The sequence below is a fragment of the Ambystoma mexicanum genome, chromosome 10 (genome assembly GCF_040938575.1).
Source record: "Ambystoma mexicanum isolate Mex_15411 chromosome 10, UKY_AmexF1_1, whole genome shotgun sequence".
Classification (NCBI taxonomy): domain Eukaryota; kingdom Metazoa; phylum Chordata; class Amphibia; order Caudata; family Ambystomatidae; genus Ambystoma; species Ambystoma mexicanum.
In genome coordinates, this window is record NC_090932.1 from 1,427,125,808 (window position 1) to 1,427,142,143 (window position 16,336).

Sequence of the window (16,336 nt, forward strand, 5' to 3'; positions counted from 1 at the left end):
GTGTCTTTAATTTCTTCTTAAAGGTTTCAATACTTTTAACTTCTCTAAGCTCTGGTGGGATAGCATTCCAGGATTTAGGAGCTGATGCAAAGAATGCACACTTATTGACTTGAGTGAGCATACATCGAGGCTCCTTCAACTGAACTGTGTTATTAGATCTCAGAGTTCTAACATTCACTTTACATGACAGTGCCTCACTCCAATAGGCAAAGCTCAGGCCCATTAAACATGTATGCGAGATTACAAGAACATACAACCTAATCTTAACCTCAATTGATAACCAATGTAATTCTCTCCTAGTTTTGGTAGTATGGTGTCTCCGTCCCAGTCACGCAATCACTCTCACAGCGCTGTTTTGTATTACCTGGAGTCTGGCAATTTCTGTCTTCTTGATGCCAACTAACAGGCTGCTACAATAGTCAATCTTATACCCTTTAATAGCTTTTTCTATGGTTTCACAATTTACTTTCGAAATATATGGACGAATTTGGGCTAAAAGCTTGCTATAATATGCTGATGTAGAGACTGAACTATTGTCTTGAGCATTCATATTTAAGTTTTGATCGAGGTACATTCCCAGTGTTTTCACTTTCTTTTTTGTTTCCAGGTCGCATCCCGCAACCTGAAACATCCTGTAGTCAGAGCCCAGCTTCAGAATTGTTTGTGCTGAATCAGTGTCCTCATTAGATACTATTAATATATCATTGGGGGGCAGGTTAGAGGGGGAGTACAATTTGTTTTGGATACCCCTTTAAACACTGTTACTTTGAGGATAATCAGTAGGAACTTTGCAGGGCAGAAGTATTATGTAAGGTGGAGGTGATGGCTAAATATTTATGATAATACTTGTCTTCAGTAGATCTGGCTAGAGGAGGACTTCATCTTAAGGGATCTGTTTATTGGGTTTGAGGTCTATTCAGTAAATGCAGCAAGATCAACTAAGGGGCGCTGGAGGAAGCGTCTGGCCACTCTGGTGCGGAGTGCTCTCCCCAGACTGCAAGTGAGACATATGCCGTCGAACGCCGAAACAATATCAATCAGCCTTTTAAAGGTGGGAAGTCCCCTTTGTATAGCTTTAACAAAAGCACGAGCAGCAAGTATATTATTCCTAGGCAATTTTAATGACAGATTAGGAAACAATGCTGTACAATCTGAAACAAAGAGATCAACCGGAAGATTTGCAGGACATAACATAAAGAAATAGTTTCAATTCAGACCTTGATGCAAGGGGCCAGTCTACTGATCACTTTCTGAATCGTTATATTTTAGTCAAACTAAACGGCAGATGTAGAGGGGGAATGCCAGCCGAAATGTAGGTTCAAATCGGCAGTAGGAAATCAACTATCAATTATGGTATTGTAGACTGCTTCTCGTTTCATAAGGTAAAACATTGTATGATTCTTGAGAGGTCAGAGAGTGATCATAATCCACTAGCAGTAGAGTGGCAGATGCAGTCCACCTGGGAGCCAAGGTCCCACAAACAGACTGCTCTCTTGCAACATCAGCCAATGAGGGGTCTAGGGAAAGATGAACTGGTTAACATTATTCAGGCCGCAGACTTACAAGTTCTGTGTGCTAATTTGCTGAAGGCCAGTGACCCGGGTGGGATTATCATCTCTTTTGAATGACTCTTGGGCTGTATTCATGAAAATTGCTGCCCCTTTTTAGTGGCTCCATAGAGAGGTGGAGTCAAAGAGGTAAGTGGAGCACTCCGGTTTGACTCGGGCTGCAGGCATGGTAAATGGGAAGTCGAGGGAGGGCTTCCTAAAAGCTACTCTTTTGCAAGCAAATAGGATTGAATATAGGAAATATAGGAAATTATCAAAGGATAAGACCCACAAGTTTATCAGAGAATAATGGGAACAGCTAGATAAGGCAATTCCGGAGAATAATGTTAGGGCATTTTGGACGATGGTATCAAAAGGGCTTTGGGGAAATGAGGAAGGTGACCCAGGTAGTAATTCTGTTTAAGAAGGAACATGAGAGTCCTTGGTACAAAGCAAAGGATTCAAACGAAATTGCTTCCTGCATCTGCTCAATGAGCTCAATGAGCTGCAGGCCCTGATGGGGTAAGGCCTGAAATATTGATATGAATTGTCCGAGTGGTGGGCCCCAGTGCTGACGCGCGTATTTAATTCAATTTCCCAGGGACAGAACTGCCCATTATCATGGAAGAGGAGCCTATTAATGCTTGTATTCAATAAGGGTACGATATCTGATCCCCACTGATATCGCGCAATACCTATACTAGATATCTTGTGCAAAGTATTTGCAGGCTGCCTGGCAACCAGGCTACAGAACTGTGCAATAGATAATAACGGACTAACAGATAATCAAGCTTGTTTTATAAAGGGATGCTCCATGCTGGATCTATGCTTTGTGCTGCATACTATAGTGGACAAATATACTACGATCAGAGGCAGTAAAGTATATGTAGCCTCTTTTGAACTTTCTAAGGCCTTTGATTCCATTGGCAGGAATCTGCTATGGAAGAAGTTAGAGCAAATGGGTGTTCCTGTGGGGCTAATGCAGCTTATTCAGCTAGTTCATGTGGACACTTGAGAAGCAATCTGCAGCTCAGGGGCAAGCGAATACTCAGAGTATATCTGCACTAATAGAGGGGTCAAACAGGGGTTCCCACTAGCCCCACATTTATTTACCTTGTTTCATCGGATTTTATCCCACACAGTGTTCTAGCCAAGTTTATTCCCCACGTTTACTGCTCTGCTCTACGCTGACAATACTGCGCTAATTGATCCTACGGGAGGGGGGCTGCAGCAGAGTCTTTTATATGCAGATGCATTTTTAGGCACCACGGTTTGGCATTAAATCTATCAAAAACCAAGATTGTGTGATTTGGAAAAGGAATGTCAAAGGCTATTTTCAAAGGATGGGAGTTGGTACACCCATATAAAGTCGATGGCAAAGCAGGCGTACGCAAGTTTTAAGGATCTCTTAAGATTTTGTTATTTCTACAGGCGAAAAGGGCTGGATAAATGCCTCTCTGTTTTAAAGCTTAAAACTCACATGTCAATGTTTTATGGCAGTGAGCTGTGGGGATCTCGCTCCTGCACATGGTTGCATACTATGCATCACTTGACATTTTATCTAAGAAAGTTAGTAGGGTTATCACCAGCAACACCAGGAGAGGCACTACAACAGGAGTTATGAGTGACTAGTTTAGGGAGTCAGACACAGATTTGCTTCCTGCCGTTTTTCCTTAAAGGGCAGCTCAATTCCGTAATAAATCCAAATGTAGCGAATCCCTATAAGGACACGGACAGCTCCCCGCGCAAGGGAACTATCAATAGTATTCAAAGGGGATTGTTTTAATGATATGATACGATAAGTCAATTATAACAACCTGTACACAAGTGCAATGAAAATATTGGAGCTAAATGGGATATAACTCCTTAGTTCCATGACAAAAGAACAATGCTAAAAGTTGAATAAGAAATGTGCCTTAAACAGAAGAGTTTGAGAATACCCAGCTGTGCAACCTGAGGCTGCCTTCCCTAAGTTTTTATAGTGAGATTTGCATCAACGTAGTATCCCCAAATTTGCTGACAAAAATAAGCTCTCAAGGGTGTAGGAGGGTTGTCCTGATGATTAGTTTTAGGGGGTAATTCATAGAATGCAGCGCACAAGTGGCGTACGCGGCTGGCGCACAGTGTGCGCGTGCGAATCCCTGCGCCAGCCGCGTGCGCTAAAATCCATTTCCACGCACAGCGTATTCATGGATTCCAGCCACCAAAACCAGCCGTGGCGCACAGTGGCGCAGCGACCCTGCAGCAGCGCCAGTTACGCCCCCAAGAACGCCTCTCGCGCAGGGAAAAGCCATCAAAATCCTCAATCCAGCGCAAAGGGCTGCGCTAACCCTGTACCAGCACAGCACAGCAAGCGGGCTACGTGTATCACTGGGGTGCGCGGGAAGTACCTCACGCGATTGGCCCTGTGCGAGCAGGGTATGTGTATTTCAGGGGTGCGCGGGAAGTTCCACACGTGATTGCCGCAGGGTACGTGTATTTCAGGGGTGCGCGGGAAGTTCCACACGCGATTTCAGCAGGGTACGTGTATTTCTGGGGTGCGCGGGAAGTTCCACACGCGATTGGCCCCGTGCGAGCAGGGTACGTGTATTTCAGGGGTGCGCGGGAAGTTCCACACGCGATTTCAGCAGGGTACGTGTATTTCAGGGGTGTGCGGGAAGTTCCACACGTGATTGGCCCTGTGCGAGCAGGGTACGCGTATTTCAGGGGTGCGCGGGAAGTTCCACACGCGATTTCAGCAGGGTACGTGTATTTCAGGGATGCGCGGGAAGTTCCACACGCGATTTCAGCAGGGTACACGTATTTCAGGGGTGCGCGGGAAGTTCCACACGCGATTTCAGCAGGGTACGTGTATTTTGGGGTGCGGGGGAAGTTTCACACGCAACATCAGCAGAGTACGTATATTTCAGGGGTGCGCGGGAAGTTCCACACACAATTTCAGCAGGGTACGCGGATTTCAGGGGTGCGCGGGAAGTTCCACACGCGATTTCAGCAGGGTACGTGTATTTCGGGGTGAGGGGGGAAGTTTCACACACGACATCAGCAGGGTACGTGTATTTCAGGGGTGCGCGGGAAGTTCCACACGCGATTGGCCCCGTGCGAGCAGGGTACGTGTATTTCAGGGGTGCGCGGGAAGTTCCACATGCGATTCCAGCAGGGTACGTGTATTTCAGGGGTGCGCAGGAAGTTCCACACGCGATTTCAGCAGGGTACGTGTATTTCGGGGTGTGGGGGAAGTTTCAAATGCGACATCAGCAGGGTACGTGTATATCAGGGGTGCGTGGGAAGTTCCACATACGATCTCATCAGGGTACATGTACTTCGGGGTGCGAGGGAAGTATCACACGCAACATCATTAGGGTACGTGTATTCCAGGGGTGCGCGGGAAGTTCCACACGCAATTCCATCAGGGTACGTGTATTACAGGGGTGTGCGGGGAGCACCACACGTGAATTGCACGTGTGGGTCCTCCCAGTTGTTCCCTCTACACCCTCCACGGCGCCTGCAGGTGGCTCACACCACAGGGGCCTACCCTGCACATGTCCTGCTGGCACCCCATCCACCATGTCCATGCCCCCAAGCCAACCCACATGTCAACTTGCACTACTGCCCACCAACGCATGTCCCCCTGCACCCCTAGCCACCAGGGGCACCCTCCACCAGGCTCCCACCCATGTCTCCCACCCCCCCACCCCCCAACAGTGCAGGGGCACCCACCACCAGGCCCCCACCCATGTCCAACTCATGTTCCCCACCCCCCCAAACCCCAGCAGTGCAGGGGCACCCTCCACCAGGCCCCCACCCATGTCTCCCACCCCCCCACCCCCCAGCACTGTGGGGCACCTGCCAGCAGGCCCCCACCCATGTCTCCCACCCCCCACCCCCCAGCAGTGCAGGGGCACCCTCCACCAGGCCCCCACCCATGTCTCCCACCCCCCACCCCCCAGCAGTGCAGGGGCACCCACCACCAGGCCCCCACCCATGTCCAACTCATGTTCCCCACCACCCCCACCCCCCAGCACTGTGGGGCACCTGCCAGCAGGCCCCCACCCATGTCCAACTCATGTTCCCCACCCCCCCACCCCCCAGCACTGTGGGGCACCTGCCAGCAGGCAGCCACCCATGTCCAACTCATGTTCCCCACCACCCCCACCCCCCAGCACTGTGGAGCACCAGCCAGCAGGCCCCCACCCATGTCCAACTCATGTTCCCCACCACCCCCACCCCCCAGCTCTGTGGGGCACCTGCCAGCAGGCCGCCACCCATGTCCAACTCACGTTTCCCACCACCCCCACCCCCCAGCACTATGGGGCACCTGCCAGCAGGCCCCTACCCATGTCTCCCACCCCCCCACCCCCCAGCAGTGCAGGGGACCCTCCACCAGGCCCCCACCCATGTCTCCCACCCCCCACCCCCCAGCAGTGCAGGGACACCCTCCACCAGGCCCCCACCCATGTCACCCACCCCCCACCCCCCAGCAGTGCAGGGGCACCCACCACCAGGCCCCCACCCATGTCCAACTCATGTTCCCCACCCCCCACCCCCCAGCACTGTGGGGCACCTGCCAGCAGGCCCCCACCCATGTCCAACTCATGTTCCCCACCACCCCCACCCCACAGCACTGTGGGTCACCCTCCACCAGGCCCCCACCCATGTCCAACTCATGTTCCCCACCACCCCCACCCCCCAGCACTGTGGGGCACCTGCCAGCAGGCCCCCACCCATGTCCAACTCATGTTCCCCACCTCCCACCCCCCAGCACTGTGGGGCACCTGCCAGCAGGCACCCACCCATGTCCAACTCATGTTCCCCACCACCCCCACCCCCCAGCACTGTGGGGCACCAGCCAGCAGGCCCCCACCCATGTCCAACTCATGTTCCCCACCACCCCCACCCCCCAGCTCTGTGGGGGCACCTGCCAGCAGGCCCCCACCCATGTCCAACTCATGTTTCCCACCACCCCCACCCCCCAGCACTATGGGGCACCTGCCAGCAGGCCCCTACCCATGTCTCCCACCCCCCCACCCCCCAGCAGTGCAGGGGACCCTCCACCAGGCCCCCACCCATGTCTCCCACCCCCCACCCCCAGCAGTGCAGGGGCACCCTCCACCAGGCCCCCACCCATGTCACCCACCCCCCACCCCCCAGCAGTGCAGGGGCACCCTCCACCAGGCCCCCACCCATGTCTCCCACCCCCCACCCCCCAGCAGTGCAGGGGCACCCTCCACCAGGCCCCCACCCATGTCACCCACCCCCCACCCCCCAGCAGTGCAGGGGCACCCTCCATCAAGCCCCCACCCATGCCTCCCACACCCCCACCACTTAGCACTGTGAGGCACCTGCCAGCAGCCCCCCACCCATGTCTCCCACCCCCCCAACCCCCAGCAGTGCAGGGGCACCCTCCACCAGGCCCCCACCCATGTCGAACCACCCCCACCCCCCAGCAGTGCAGGGGCACCCTCCACCAGGCTCCCACCAATGTCTCCCACCACCGCACCCCCAGCACTGTGGGGCACCTGCCAGCAGGCCCCCACCCATGTCCAACTCATGTTCCCCACCCCCCCACCCCCCAGCATTGTGGGGCACCTGCCAGCAGGCCCCCGCCCATGTCCAACTCATGTTCCCCACCCCCCACCCCCCAGCACTGTGGGGCACCTGCCAGCAGGCCCCCACCCATGTCCAACTCATGTTCCCCACCACCCCCACCCCCCAGCACTGTGGGTCACCCTCCACCAGGCCCCCACCCATGTCCAACTCATGTTCCCCACCACCCCCACCCCCCAGCAGTGCAGGGGCACCCACCACCAGGCACCCTCCATGTCCAACTCATGTTCCCCACCACCCCCACCTCCAAGCACTGTGGGACACCTGCCAGCAGGCCCCCACCCATGTCCAACTCATGTTCCCCACCTCCCCGCCAACTCCCAGCACTGTGGGGCACCTGCCAGCAGGCCCCCATCCATGTCCAACAAATGTTCCCCACCACCCCCACCCCCCAACACTGTGGGGCACCTGCTAGCAGGCCCCCACCCACGTCCAACTCATGTTCCCCACCACCCCCACCCCCTAGCAGTGCAGGGACACCCTCCACCAGGCCTCCACCCATGTCTCCCACCCTCCTCCCCCACCCTCCAGCACTGTGGGGCACCTGCCAGCAGGCCCCCACCCATGTCCAACTCATGTTCCCCAGCCAACATGTCATCACAATCTAGATCCCTGGTCCCTATGGTCAGCCTCCAAATGCAAAACACCCACCCGAGTATTGCATCCACCCACTCATAATTGGCAATTACATGACAGAACACCAATTGCAAGTTCCGAAACAAACACATTTCCCTCACATACACCCAATGGGTGTCAGTGAATCTCAAAACCCATATCATGATATGCATGAAACCAATGAGATGATACTACACATTGAAGTTTGATAAAAAAATATGTATTAAAGGAAACATAAATAGAATCAAAAATAGAAACATAAATGGGAATGTACAAAAATTAAAAGAAGCATGTCCGTGAAAAAAAGCAAAACCAAAATTCAAAATCCAAAGTAATGGTGTCCAAAGTCACTGTCCACAAAACAAAATCCAATGGGAAATAAAAAAGAAAGCCATTGCTCCATGGTTAAAATGTGAAAGAAGAATACAATCCAACAGTGAACTATGCACATACAAACAAGCCAGGGTCCATTATCCCAACAAAAGAAAGGAAACCTATCTAACTACACTAACTAATAAAATAAACTATATACAAAAATGTGGCCAATGTCCAAAAGGTCCAAAATAAATCAAAAAAAAAATGAAACCTAACACTACCTACATAACTATGTACAAGGGCAGCGGGCTAGTTTGACGGCTCACTTTTGGATGTCCCAGGACAGGGCATCATCGAACTCCTGCTCAATGTCCCGGAGGCGGTCCTCCTCCATGACCCCGAGGATCCGCAGGGCCGTCGACGTGTCCACCTCCAAAACCCTGCGGATTGTTTCGAGGCACTCGGCCCGCCTCAGGGCCCTCCGCATGGAGTTCTCCGCCCTGACCATTGTGAGCCGTGCCTCTTCCGCCCGCTGCCGCTCTGCATCTATGGCGTGGCCCAACCGCTGCCACACGGAAGACACTCTCTGTCCTGGGTCCTCCTGCCCTCCGGCCGATGCCTGCCCCTCCGATGTTGAAGGCCCCGAGCCTTCATGGCTCCCACCACGTTGCTGCTGCTGCTGTGCCTCTGCCCATGCACTGCCTCCTGCTGCCTGCACATCCTCCGCTGGCTGGGGTGCAGTCGTTGATGTGGCCACCCCTGCTGGACGTCCGACTCCCGACTGTGGCAGGGATGCTCCTCCACCAGCCTGGCCGCACCATCAGAGGCAGCTCCACAAGGCACCCGGGTGACTGATGGGTGGGAAGATGGCACGGAGGACGACTGGCGCGTAGGGGGTTCAGTTGAGGAGGGGGTCGTAGCAAGCCCCATCATACAGAGGAATCCGGCCTGGGTGACCTGTCCCAGTAGGCTGAAGTGGTCAACGACCATTCGAGATGGCGTGCAGTCTCCTCATGAAAAGACTGCAGGTCACCTCGCATGGCCCGGTGACGCAACGCCACACCACTCAGAACAGGCTCAACCCGGCCTCAGATAGCCACGTCCGCAGGCAGAGGAAGGCCAGTTGACGTGAGCTCAACCCCTGCCTGAAAACGGGTATGGACGTAGGCATCCCTGCTGGTGCAAGATGATGCAGGGACAGGATCAGGGACAGGATTGCACACAGGCACCTCCGCGGCGGCCTGTGCTGTCTCCTGTCCCTGGTCCTGCACTGCACCACTAGCAGCAGTGGGATCCCCACCTCCAAACCCCGTCTCTGTTGCTTGCACGGCCTCCTCCTCCACCAAACCCCCCACCAACCTGGATGACTCTGTGGCATCTTCCCCTCTTGGGCCCTGTGGGGTCCCAGCTGCCCCTTCTGCTGCCGAGGAGTCCAACTCCAACCTCCGCCTCTTGGACCTCCCCCCGGCAGCTGCGGCCTGGGACGCGGCACCGGACTCCTCACTCCCCGACGAGATGACAACATGGGAGGGGAGCCGGGCCTTGCGTCTCTGGCTGGCGGTGGGATCCCCGCCGCTGTGCTCCACAGCACCTTCTCCGCCCTCTTCATCAGTTGACGCTGCAGACAGGGAGAAATAAAACACAGGCATCAGGGCACTGTACAATGGACACATACAAAAATGACAGTTGTACATGAGTGGCATTGGCAAACCTCAGACATGTCATCACAATCCCCAACACACATGTCATTTCAACTCGCACACATGAGCCATACCACAGCCATATCGCAACTGTCAGCACCATCCATACACAAACAACAACATGAGCAAGCAAAGGTGAGACAGACATCACATGCAACACAGGAAGTGTACCACACATGTACACACACCACCACACTTGCATGCATGTGTAAACCTCTGCCAAGTGTCGCAGTGTTCAGATGGGCATCCATGTCACATATGCCGATCAAGCTTCCACATACCGCTGTCACATGCATCCATGTTGCATCACTGTTGCACCCTTGTCAAATACACACACATGCACATGTACACAGTGCTGATACATGCAGCTGAAAACAACATACATGCGTGACATCACGGACATGTCTACTTACATACACATTCATCCAAACATGTGTGCCCACACAACTGCATTTGGCATGCAAGCCAACACACACAAGCACCATCCATGTCTCACACATTCCAGCCCTCGCATGTGTTAGCTCCATGGCCCTGTACATCCCCACCCATACTCGACCCCATACAAACAGATGTGCAACTTGCACACTACTGAAAAATCACCACACGCACATCTCACAATCAGGATGCATGTACACTTACCGCTCGACTCCAGACGGGTCTGCCTCTCAAGGACCTGGAAATGGAGCGCTGGGGATATGCGTTCCAGGACCCTCATCTGTTCTTCCGACAAGTGTCCCCGGCGCCCCTTGGCATCCGCTGCCTTCAAGAAGCGCCGGGCCTTGTTCAGGGTCCTGGACCTGAAGTCCTCCCAGCGCTTCTTGACATGTTGTAAGTCGCGGACTGCCACCCCCTCCGTGTTGATGGCAGTCACGATGTCAGTCCAAATCCGAGTCCGTCCTTCCTTGTCGGCGCGGGAACTTCCGAAGAGGGCATCATACTGCCCCAGGACTTGCTCCACCAGGACACCAACTTCGGTGGCACTGAAGCTGGTGCCCCTCTGCCTCTCTGGTCGGGGGTTGTCAGTGGTCTCAGATGGTGTTTGCCCCGACATGACAACCCCAGAGGCAGGAGTGGGTGGGCAACTGGGTCCTGGGGCTGGGCTGTGGAGCGATGGAATCCCAGTCGGGAGTCTTCGGTTCCAGCAGGGGTGGTCACAGCAACAGCACCCCTGGCTGATGTGCAGGCAGCAAATGGCAGGGCACGTGGGCAGCATGCAGTCAGGCAGCAGCAGATGGCAGGTGGGAGCATGCTCGGGCCTTTGGGGGGCAGTAGTTCGGCCTTATGGGCAGGAGCCTGGTCTTCCGTGTGCTTACGCGTGGCCAGCTTGATACGGAGTGATTTGGCACGTGAAAATCCTGCACGTCTGCGTGTAATTCGAGGAAAGGCCCTTAGCGCATATGCACGGCAGCACGCATATGCGATTTCATTGGACCAAAGGCCCTTAGCGCGTGAGCGCGTCTGTGACGTGACGCGCGGGTGTTTCCCTCATTGCACGTGATGACAGAACACACATGGATTTCCACCAATCGCGTGTGAAAGTTCCCGCGCACCCCGGAACACACGTACCCAGGCTAATCGCGTGTGGAACTTCCCGTGCACCCCGAAACACACGTACCCAGGCCAATCGCATGTACGCTCACTTCCCTCCGATCACACGCGATGACACTCGGACGTGCAGTTTTTCACACGCGCTGAAATGCCCATGCACGCCTGTACGTGTCATGTCACAGGGGCGCTTGCGCTTGAGGGGCCTTCTGTCCAATGAAAATGCATATGCGTGCAGACACGCTTACGCGATAAGGGCCTTTCCTCGAATTACACGCTGACGTGCCGAATTTTCACTTGCCAAATCACTCTGTATCAAGCTGGCCACGCGTAAGCACACGGAAGACCACGCTCCTGCCCATAAGGCCGAACTACTGCCCCCCAGAGGCCCGAGCATGCTCCCACCTGCCATCTGCTGCTGCCTGACTGCATGCTGCCCACGTGCCCTGCCATTTGCTGCCTGCACATCAGCCAGGGGTGCTTTTGCTGTGACCACCCCTGCTGGAACCGAAGACTCCCGACTGGGATTCCATCGCTCCACAGCCCAGCCCCAGGACCCAGTTGCCCACCCACTCCTGCCTCTGGGGTTGTCATGTCGGGGCAAACACCATCTGAGACCACTGACAACGCCCGGCCAGAGAGGCAGAGCTTCAGTGCCACCGAAGTTGGTGTCCTGGTGGAGCAAGTCCTGGGGCAGTATGATGCCCTCTTCGGAAGTTCCCGCGCCGACAAGGAAGGACGGACTCGGATTTGGACTGACATCGTGACTGCCATCAACGCGGAGGGGGTGGCAGTCCGCGACTTACAACATGTAAAGAAGCGCTGGGAGGACTTCAGGTCCAGGACCCTGAACAAGGCCCGGCGCCTCTTGAAGGCAGCGGATGCCAAGGGGCGCCGGGGCCACTTGTCGGAAGAACAGATGAGGGTCCTGGAACGCATATCCCCAGCACTCCATTTCCAGGTCCTTGAGAGGCAGACCCGTCTGGAGTTGAACGGTAAGTATACATGCATCCTGATTGTGAGATGTGCGTGTGGTGATTTTTCAGTAGTGTGCAGGTTGCACATCTGTTTGTATGGCGTCGAGTATGGGTGGGGGTGTACAGGGCCGTGGGGCTAACACATGCGAGGGCTGGAATGTGTGAGACATGGATGGTGCTTGTGTGTGTAGGCTTGCATGCCAAATGCAGTTGTGTGGGCACACATGATTGGATGAATGTGTATGTAAGTAGACATGTCCGTGATGTCACGCATGTATGTTGTTTTCAGCTGCATGTATCAGCACTGTGTACATGTGCATCTGTGTGTATTTGACAAGGGTGCAACAGTGATGCAACATGGATGCATGTGACAGCGGTATGTGGAAGCCTGATCGGCAGATGTGACATGGATGCCCATCTGAACACTGCGACACTTGGCAGAGGTGTACACATGCATGCAAGTGTGGTGGTGTGTGTACATGTGTGGTGCACTTCCTGTGTTGCATGTGATGTCTGGCTCACCTTTGCCTGCTCATGCTGTTGTATGTGTATGGATGGTGCTGGCAGTTGCGATATGGCTGTGGTATGGCTCATGTGTGCGAGTTGAAATGACATGTGTGTTGGGGATTGTGATGACATGTCTGAGGTTTGCCAATGCCACTCATGTACAACTATCATGTGTGTATGTGTCCATTGTACAGTGCCCTGATGCCTGTGTTTTATTTCTCCCTGTCTGCAGCGTCAACTGATGAAGAGGGCGGAGAAGGTGGTGAGGAGCACAGCGGCGGGGATCCCACCGCCAGCCGGAGACCCAAGGCCCGGCTCCCCTCCCATGTTGTCATCTCGTCAGGGAGTGAGGAGTCCGGTGCCGCGTCCCAGGCCGCAGCTGCCGGGGGGAGGTCCAAGAGGCGGAGGTTGGAGTTGGACTCCTCGGCAGCAGAAGGGGCAGCTGGGACCCCACAGGGCCCAACAGGGGAAGATGGCATGGAGTCATCCAGGTTGGTGGGGGGTGTGGTGGAGGAGGAGGCTGTGCAAGCAACAGAGACGACGTCTGGAGGTGGGGATCCCACTGGTGCTAGTGGTGCAGTGCAGGACCAGGGACAGGAGGCAGCACAGGCCGCCGCGGAGGTGCCTGTGTGCAATCCTGTCCCTGATCCTGTCCCTGCATCATCTCGCACCAGCAGGGCTGCCTACGTCCAGACCTGTTTTCAGGCAGGGGATGAGCTCACGTCAACTGGCCTTCCTCTGCCTGCGGATGTGGCTATCCGGGTCCGGGTTGAGCCTGTTCTGAGTGGTGTGGCGTTGCGTCAATGGGCCATGCGAGGTGAACGGGAAGTCTTTTCATGAGGAGACTGCACGTCATCTCGAATGGCTCGTTGACCACGTCAGCCTGCCGGGACAGGTCACCCAGGCCGGATTCCTCCGTATGATGGGGCTTGCTACGACACCCTCCTCAACTGAACCCCCTACGCGCCAGTCGTCCTCCGTGCCATCTTCCCACCCATCAGTCACCTGCGTGCCCTGTGGAGCTGCCTCTGACGGTGCGACCAGGCTGCTGGAGGAGGCATCCCTGCCACAGTCGGGAGTCGGACGTCCAGCAGGGGTGGCCACATCAACGACTGCACCCCAGCCAGCGGAGGATGTGCAGGCAGCAGGAGGCAGTGCATGGGCAGAGGCACAGCAGCAGCAGCAACGTGGTGGGAGCCATGAAGGCTCGGGGCCTTCAACATCGGAGGGGCAGGCATCGGCCGAAGGGCAGGAGGACCCAGGACAGAGAGTGTCTTCCGTGTGGCAGCGGTTGGGCCACGCCATAGATGCGGAGCGGCAGCGGGTGGAAGAGGCCCGGCTCACAATGGTCAGGGCGGAGAACTCCATGCGGAGGGCCCTGAGGTGGGCCGAGTGCCTCGAGGCAATCTGCATTGGTTTGGAGGTGGACACGTCAACGGCCCTGCGGACCCTCGGGGCCATGGAGGAGGACCGCCTCCGGGACATTGAGCAGGAGTTCGATGATGCCCTGGCCCGGGACATCCACAAGTGAGCCGTCAAACTAGCCCAATGCCCTTGTACATAGTTATGTAGGTAGTGTTAGGTTTCTTTTTTTTTTTTGGATTTATTTTGGACCTTTCGGACATTGGCCACATTTTTGTATAGTTTATTTTATTAGTTAGTGTAGTTAGATAGGTTTACTTTCTTTTGTTGGGATAATGGACCCTGGCTTGTTCGTATGTACATAGTTCACGGTTGGATTGCATTTTTCTTTCACATTTTAACCATGGAGCAATGGCTTTCAATTTTATTTCCCATTGGTTTTTGTTTTCTGGACAGTGACTTTGGACACCATTACTTTGGATTTTGATTTTTGGTTTTGTTTTTTTTCACGGACATGCTTCTTTTCATTTTTGTACATTCCCATTTCTGATTCTTTATTTTTGATTCTATTTATGTTTCCTTTAATACATATTTTTTTTATCAAACTTCAATGTGTAGTATCATCTCATTGGTTTCATGCATATCATGATATGGGTTTTGAGATTCACTCACACCCATTGGGTGTATGTGAGGGAAATGTGTTTGTTTCGGAACTTGCAATTGGTGTTCTGTCATGTAATTGCCAATTATGAGTGGGTGGATGCAATACTCGGGTGGGTGTTTTGCATTTGGAGGCTGACCATAGGGACCAGGGATCTAGATTGTGATGACATGTTGGATGGGGAACATAAGTTGGACATGGGTGGGGGCCTGCTGGCAGGTGCCCCACAGTGCTGGGGGGTGGGGGGTGGGAGACATGGGTGGGGGCCTGCTGGCAGGTGCCCCACAGTGCTGGGGGGTGGGTGTGGTGGGGAACATGAGTTGGACATGGGTGGGGGCCTGCTGGCAGGTGCCCCACAGTGCTGGGGGGTGGGGGGGTGGGAGACATGGGTGGGGGCCTGGTGGAGGGTGACCCTGCACTGCTAGGGGGTGGGGGGGTGGGAGACATGGGTGGGGGCCAGGTGGAGGGTGAGCCTGCACTGCTGGGGCGTGGGGGTGGTGGGAGACATGGGTGGGGGCCTGCTGGCAGGTGCCCCACAGTGCTGGGGGGTGGGGTGGTGGGGAACATGAGTTGGACATGGGTGGGGGCATGGTGGAGGGTGCCCCTGCACTACTGGGGGGTGGGGGTGGTGGGAGACATGAGTGGGGGCCTGGTGGAGGCTGCCCCTTCACTGCTGGTGGGTGGGGGTGGTGGGAGACATGAGTGGGGGCCTGGTGGAGGCTTCCCCTGCACTGCTGGGGGTGGGGGTTGTGGGAGACATGAGTGGAGGCCAGGTGGAGGCTGCCCCTGCACTGCTGGGGGGTGGGGTGGTGGGAGACATGAGTGGGGGCCTGGTGGAGGTTGAGCCTGCACTGCTGGGGGGTGGTGGGAGACATGGGTGGGGGCCTGGTGGAGGGTGACCCTGCACTGCTGGGGGGAGGGGGTGGTGGGAGACATGGGTGGGGGCCTGCTGGCAGGTGCCCCACAGTGCTGGGGGGTGGGGGGTGGGAGACATGGGTGGGGGCCTAGTGGAGGGTGGCCCTGCACTGCTGGGGGGTGGGGGGTTGGGAGACATGGGTGGGGGCCTGGTGGAGGGTGAGCCTGCACTGCTGCGGGGTGGGGGTGGTGGGCGACATGGGTGGGGGCCTGCTGGCAGGTGCCCCACAGTGCTGGGGGGTGGGAGGGTGGGGAACATGAGTTGGACATGGGTGGGGGCCTGGTGGCGGGTGACCCTGCACTGCTGGGGGGTGGGGGTGATGGGAGACATGGGTGGGGGCCTGGTGGAGGATGACCCTGCACTGCTGGGGGGTGGGGGTGGTGGGAGACATGGGTGGGGGCCTGGTGGAGGGTGACCCTGCACTGCTGGGAGGTGGGGGGTGGGAGACATGGGTGGGGGCCTGGTGGAGGGTGACCCTGCACTGCTGGGGGGTGGGGGTGGTGGGAGACATGGGTGGGGGCCTGGTGGAGGGTGACCCTGCACTGCTGGGGGGTGGGGGTGGTGGGAGACATGGGTGGGGGCCTGGT